This window comes from Sinocyclocheilus grahami, unplaced genomic scaffold (assembly GCF_001515645.1).
Source record: "Sinocyclocheilus grahami isolate Dianchi unplaced genomic scaffold, SAMN03320097.WGS_v1.1 scaffold300.1, whole genome shotgun sequence".
NCBI lineage: Eukaryota > Metazoa > Chordata > Actinopteri > Cypriniformes > Cyprinidae > Sinocyclocheilus > Sinocyclocheilus grahami.
This window is the reverse complement of record NW_015505479.1, coordinates 795,748-802,036: the sequence shown is the minus strand read 5'-3', so window position 1 is coordinate 802,036 and position 6,289 is coordinate 795,748. Positions and strand designations below refer to the sequence as shown.

The following is a 6,289-nucleotide window of genomic DNA, read 5'->3' as shown; positions in this document are numbered from 1 at the left end:
AAATATATAAATATATATATATATATATATATATATTCAAATATATATTTTTTATGTATTTGAAAATATACAAAAATTTTCAAAATATATTTGATAAAATATATTTGAAAATATGTTTACATAAATATGTTTTCTACAAATACATTTTGTGGCCATTTTTTGTATATTTATGAAAATATATTTTTAAAAGCATTTAAAAATATATTTTGCACTCTTTATTGTTATTGCTCTGTTTATTAACAGGAATTATACTGATGCTTTTAATACTTTGTGTGTTATCATTGAAGTGTCATGTTGTATCCCATATAATGAATTGTCAAAAACTAAAGTGCACATAGCAGTTTTGTATTTTGTGCATCTTGGTTGTTCTGGTTCCTTTTTAAAATATCATATCAATCATACAGTATGATATGATACTGCCTTGTTATCGTTAAATGTCCTACTGACAGTTAATGTCAAATTCAGCTGTACACTATTAATATGAAGTGTTCTGTAATGTGCATAAGCAAACAAATAAACCCTGAAATACAAATATTTTCTTCACCCTGAAATACATTTAAAAAATATATTTTGGAATAAGAAGGTTGAAATTAAATACATATATATTTATGATTTCACAAATATTTTATTTAGCTTCACAGTCACAGTGTGTTTAAAATATATTTGACCAGAATTTGTTTTTATTGTATGGGCAACAAATGTTTTGTCATATCCCAGTACTAAAAAGTGCTGTAGTACTCTGAAAAAAGTGAATATAGCCCATATAAATATAGCTTAATTATAGTAGTTTTTGCTATTATTTTTTACATTTTTGATGCTTTTGTGACTCATTTCTGTAGTTCTTGATATGCAAACGTAAGCTGGAGAGCAAGAAGGGAGCGCTCCTCGTTCTGTCCAAAGAGCTGGACAGCTGTCAGCAGGAGAGAGACCAGTACAAACTGATGGCCAACCAGCTGCGAGAGACACACCAGAGCTTGAAGAAGAAACACAGGGAACTGATTGTGTGTCTCTGCATACTTACTGTGCAGAGTAATTGATATTTATATTTTGATATTTTATTATTGATATTTAAAAGCTTCTTGGCTTCATAGTTCATCAGTATGTTTTATAATGAATTCCAGGATGGTGACTCTTCACTTCCTCCAGAAAAACGTAATCAGGTCAGTTGATGATTGTGATATTTCACGCAGGTCATCACTTTCTCCTTCTCTCTGCATTTCTCTCTCTCTCTCTCTCAGGTCAGTCTGGCTCAGTTGTTGATGGATTCGAGGGAGAGAATAAGCAGCTTGCTGAAGAGATAAAAGAAGAGACTCACTGAGACAATAAGGTAAAGAAATGATAAAACCGTTCAAAAATAGCTATGTTTCCATCCAAAGTTGCTAATTAAACCTGTGCCAAAAATTGGAATATCACATAAAACATTAGCTCTGCTTCCATCCCACGTGTTCGATAGCACAGAATTGCCTCTTCCTGTGAAAATGACACAAAGTATCAGCAATAAAATAATAAAAAGTTGCAGCAAGAGAGGAAAGCCAGTGACTTTTTTCCCCCCACATAATAAATGATTTGTGCAATAACAAACACTGTTATGTTATTTTTGCATTCGGCTGGCTGATGTTTAGCTAAGCAATTGTGTGAGAGTTCTGGTAGGTAATTATACCAAAATGTTTTGATGACAGAAAGCATTTCAAAACAACTAAAACAATATTTGAGATGCTGTCTAGTTGTCCAATCATATGAGTTTTTATGTGCATCCAATAATTTATTTGATATATGTGACCCTGCAGCACAAAAGCAGTGTTAAGTCGCTGGGGGATATTTGTAGCAATAGCCAACAAAACATTGTATGGGTCAAAATTATCAATTTTTCTTTTATGCCAAAAAATCATTAGGATATTAAGTAAAGATCATGTTCCATGAAGATATTTTGTAAATTTATCAAAACTTAATTTTTGATTAGTAATATGCATTGCTAAGAACTTCATTTGAACAACTTTAAAGATGATTTTCTCAATATTTTGATTTCGTTGCACCCTCAGATTCCAGATTTTCAGATAGTTGTATCTCAGCCAAATAAGTTGTCTCAAACCATACATCAATGGAAAGCTTATTTAGTCAGATGGAAATATGGAAACATAGCTAATGATATACAGATATATAATAAGCTTTTCACATCCCTGTTGTCTTCTTCTCTTCATAGCTGTTAAGAATCACCAGACAGAGGCTTGAGGACGATGAAGTGGGGGTCAGACATTTGATCAGGCAGCTGGAGAAAGCAGCACTGCATGTGCGTCTTTAGATGTTCAGGTTTTTTGTGATTCCCATCCTCTTTTATTGCACTTCTCCAGTTTTGGTGAATAAGAACAACATATTCTTCATGATCTAATTGCGTCCTAATGATATTTTCACTATAAATACAGTTCTTTGTAAGAACATCTACTGGTACCATTTATTTAGTTTTTCTTTTTTATTAAGAGAGAAGAGCTTGAACACAGTCTGAAGACGCTGAGTGATGAACTGCAGGATGTAAAGGCAGAGAGGACCGTGTTTAAGGAGAAGGCCGAGCGTCTCAACCTCGAGCTGAACCACATCTTGGGCGGCCAGGAGAAGCGTATCATCGACGTGGACACGTGCTCTGCATGGAGAACAAATCCGGGAGTCTTAATGCAGATCTTCATTATGTTTAATGCTGTGCTTCTCAACCGTTTTGACTCCAAGGCCACTCCATTGTCCACAACTATTTTTTTAAGTCCTTCACATTCAGGCTACATTTCCTGAGTTTTGTTTTCAGAACTTTTTTTTTTTAAATGTACACAGATTAGGATTATCCATAGGTTAAAATAAAAAATAAGTAACTAATAATTAGAAAAAATACAATTGAAATAAGTTTCAGAATTCCGGAGGCTTTTTGTTTTACAGGGATCCCACTTTTTTAAACCAGTAAGTTTGACTTCTCTATATGTTATGTATGTATGTTATGGATTTAAATAAAAAAAAATGTACCCTCTCTTTTTAATCAATGAATTTGACGTTTCCAGATGTTTCAAATTTACTGTATACGTTTTTTTAAACACACTGTTACAACCAATGAATTTGACTTTTCCAGCTGCTTATAATTTATTGAAAAAGTATTTAAAAAAAATTACCCTCAGCTTAATTTACACGATGTCTAGAAATCACATTTTTAAAATTAGGCTTCTATATATTCAGGTTTTGCAAGACTCTGAATTCTGATTGTTTTTGTTTTCTTCTTCTTTTTTTTTTTTTTTTTAAAGTGAGGGGATGAATTAAAATAAACATCTTTTTAGCTTATTTAAAAAAATTTTTTTTAGCTTATTTGTGTCGTTTTTGATCATTTTGTGTTATATTTAGGCCCAGGGGCGTGTCTACGTGGTGGCCAGGGGTGGCACCGGCCTCCCCTGAAATCTGGCTGGCCCCCCCTACCAGATGTCTTGCGATAGGCTTGTTTTTAGTAAACTTCTAACTGCATCTGGCAGTGGCGGGTCCTGTGTAGGCAGCTGCCTAGGGACGCTTTCTTCTCTTCTTTATACTTAATTTTCTTCTATAGTGCGATCTTAATGACAATGTCGAGAGCACATAATGTGACGTGATCCATGTAGGCCTAATGCGCGAGCACGAATCTCCACTTGCAAGCAGATTTCCTTCACTCACACAAAACTGGACGTGTGCTTTTAAATATGCATTGTTCTTTTAAGAATTGGCTCTGCTCTCACACAGATACACTCAAACGTTGTCCTCGCATCACTGAAGACCAGAGGAGCTTTTTTTTCTAGTTCAGGTGAAGAGTAGGCTTTTCTCACTAAATGGAAGCAAGCTGAATATAGTCAGCCTTTTCTAGTTATTTTTTTTATTAATACTTATTTTAGTTAAGTGCTTAAATTGTAAATATGCATTTATTAAATTATTTTATTTAGTGCATTTGTATTTTGTTGTTTTTGTATATAGTGTGTGTGTGTGGCCAAAAAACAAAGTTCTACATTTTAATTGGATTGCCTAGAAAGCTCACAAAGAGCGCTCATAACCACTAAGCAGCTGTCACTCTTTGTTCATCGTATTTTAGAAGCTTAAAGAACTGAACTAACAAGGAAGTGAAGAAATGTTGCTGTTCAGCATGCCATATGAGTGCATTCACTTGTGTAGACTTCTTCACACCTGTATTCCTGCTGTTTGCAGTGCAGGGTTTGTTGTCAGAGGACAATGGTTGCAGTTTACCAGCCACACCTCAGTCTATCTCAGACCTGAAGTCTTTAGCCACAGCCTTACTGGAGACCGTTCATGAGAAGAACATAATCATTCAGCACCAAAGACAGACCAACAGGTTTGTGTGTAACTGTTTTTGCATGAACTGTTTTACCTTTTATTGCAAAAAATTTGGTGTGGAAACAATTTTCACTCAGAAATTGCAAAGCAGATTTCACAGTTAATTGTAAAGAAACTGCAAGTAACATTGAATTAAATGTGAAATTTTGAAGACAATTGTAGTTTCTTGTAAAATGTAATAATCTTTATTGTATTTACAGCTTTAAAAAAAACAGTTTAAAACTTTTTTTTTACAGTGTATGTTCAAATATCTTAATACCTGCAGGTTTTATACACAGTTATGAGAGAAAAACGTAATGTTATACATAAATCTGTATTGAGTGAATGTATTGTGCCTTAAAGAATTCTGGGAAACCGAGTTGCTGATTTGGAGAGAAAGTTAAAGACTCTGGAGTCTCCCAGGTGAGTGTTTCTTGCATGTCGTTCACATTGTTTTGTGCTTTCCATTTTCCTTTTGTTGATATTGTTCTTTTTGGCTACTAGTGTTAGTTATTATTTTTTTTACCCATATACCTATCAGTCTTTTTGTTTGTAGGATAGAATTGTAGCATTGAATCTAAGTATTGATATTCTAGTAAACAAGCCATTTGGTGTGAGGTGTCATTCTTGACTGTAGCGCAGAGGTTTTATTCAATATGATATGTAAAGTTAATATATTTTAAAAGTACTAAATTGTCATGATTACAGATGTGCAATTTCAAATATACAGTATGTAAACATCTGAGATGAATAGAAATGACATTAAAGTATATTGTAGTTTATCATAAATGCTTGTCAGTACATTCAGCAGTACTTTAACTGTATCTCAAAGACAATAGAAGTAATTATGAAAGTGCATATAAAGACGTACTTAAGATATAAAAAAGCATTTTATTAGCATGCAATTAAGTGTCTGAAAACATTACATTCAGTTCACACTTTTTCATAGCAAGTGCTCTTTTTAAAAGTAAAAAGTACTTATTGTTTCATAAGGGATGGCCTTTAGCTGTAGTGTTTTATTGAAGAAATTTGTCTTTGCACATGGTTTCAAATATCAGCACTTTTGACGACTACTTTATGAACTGATTAAGAGCATTCAGAATAGTCCGAAACTATCAGCTAGGCAGCTTACGTCAAGCACTCATTAAGAAACAGCACAGAATGTTCAAATATTTCATTATTAACAAGCAGTACTCGTAGTTTTAGAGATATGCTGCTTTTTATTCATTAGCAGGTATTCAGATGGGACATTAATGTGTTTAAGAATAAATGCATTCATGCCGCATTTGTCAATGTCTGTGGTAAACGCCAGCTCCCTTCCAAAAATATATGGGACGACTGACAGCGATTTGTGAAATCACTCGTCAGCTATTCCTCAGAGTCAAGAAACAGTCAATCATGTGACAGTGATACTAGCTTTCTGAACCGCGCTGAGAACCGTCACGACTCCTGTTATTGTATTTATTGTATTATTGTGTTGATGGGTAAATTAATAAAGGAATAGTTCACCCAAAAATGAAAATGTGCTGAATATTTACTCACCCTCAGGCCACCCAAGATGTAGATGAGTTTGTTTCTTCATCAGATTTGGAGAAATGTAGCATTGCATCAGTGTCTCAGCAATGGATGCTCTGCAGTGAATGGGTGCCGTCAGAATGAGAGTCCCAACAGCTGATAAAAACATCACAATAATCCACAAGTAATCCACACCACTCCAGTCCACCAGTTAACGTCTTGAGAAGCAAAAAGTTGCGTGTTTTAAAAAACACATCCATCGTTAAGACGTTTTAAACTTCAAACTGTTGCTTTTGGCTAAAATACCAGTCCGTAATCGATAATAATGCTTCCTCCAGTGAAGAAGTTGTCTCGTCTGAATCAGAAGAAAAATATGCACAGATGAAACACTTGTTACAAGCCAAAACAATTCTAATCAAATATGTTGGTGGATTTTGAGAGACAACAGTTATTA

At 34.0% G+C, this 6,289-nt stretch overlaps 1 protein-coding gene and 1 pseudogene across 1 annotated transcript in view; both read left to right on the top strand.

Moving 5' to 3' along the window:
• LOC107601167 (uncharacterized) overlaps positions 1–4,999 on the top strand; it is a 28,612-nt gene extending 23,613 nt beyond the window's left edge. Inside the window, exon 7 of the mRNA XM_016293232.1 lies at positions 4,990–4,999. The gene's annotated coding sequence lies outside the window, so the exon portion shown is untranslated. The remainder of the gene's footprint in view (positions 1–4,989) is intronic.
• The window catches only part of LOC107601168 (coiled-coil domain-containing protein 149-A-like), a 13,197-nt pseudogene continuing 7,803 nt past the window's right edge, over positions 896–6,289 (top strand).